This window comes from Chionomys nivalis, chromosome 24, assembly GCF_950005125.1.
Source record: "Chionomys nivalis chromosome 24, mChiNiv1.1, whole genome shotgun sequence".
Classification (NCBI taxonomy): domain Eukaryota; kingdom Metazoa; phylum Chordata; class Mammalia; order Rodentia; family Cricetidae; genus Chionomys; species Chionomys nivalis.
Genome location: NC_080109.1, coordinates 41333274 through 41333859, shown reverse-complemented (window position 1 = coordinate 41333859; position 586 = coordinate 41333274). Strand labels below are relative to the sequence as shown.

General features: G+C 38.9%; 1 non-coding gene across 1 annotated transcript; it reads right to left on the bottom strand.

Annotated features, from left to right (window-relative positions):
• Positions 1–250: 250 nt before the first annotated feature.
• LOC130866131 (U6 spliceosomal RNA) lies at positions 251–357 on the bottom strand. The gene has a single exon (XR_009056307.1). It is a non-coding gene; the product is annotated as a U6 spliceosomal RNA (small nuclear RNA).
• Positions 358–586: the final 229 nt, after the last annotated feature.

The window sequence follows — 586 nt, the reverse complement described above, 5'->3', positions numbered from 1 at the left end:
GCTGAGAAATACTATCCAGATAAAAATAGAAGTTCTGGGGTTGGAGAGATGACTCACAGAGATGAAAGGTGGAATCTCAAAGTAGTTTTGATTTGCATTTTCCTGATGGCTAAGAATGTTGAGCATTTCTTTGAGTGCTTCTCAGCGATTTGCGTTTCTTCTTTAGAGAATGCTCTGTTTAGATCTGCACCTGATTTTTAATTTGTTTTCTTGATGTCCAGTTTTTAAAAAGTTCTTTATATCTTTTAGAAAGAAAATGGAATAATTCATGAATTTGCATGTCTTTTTTGCGCAGGGGCCATGCTAATCATCTTTGTATCGTTCCAATTTTAGCAAGCATGATACCAAAGCAAGCACAGACTTCTTTTTATTTTGAATAAAAATTGTTCTAAGAAAGAGGAGATCTCATTCAGGGTCAGCTAACACTTTTCATCACAATCCCTATCTTTCATGTGAAAGCACTGCCTTAGAAACCCTGATCGACAGGGCAGTGATGTGTGCAATCCCAGCACGCGGGAAGACCAAAGGTCACACTCTGCAGAACAGAGATCTTCATGTCATGATCAGAGCACGAGGGCCTCAGAAC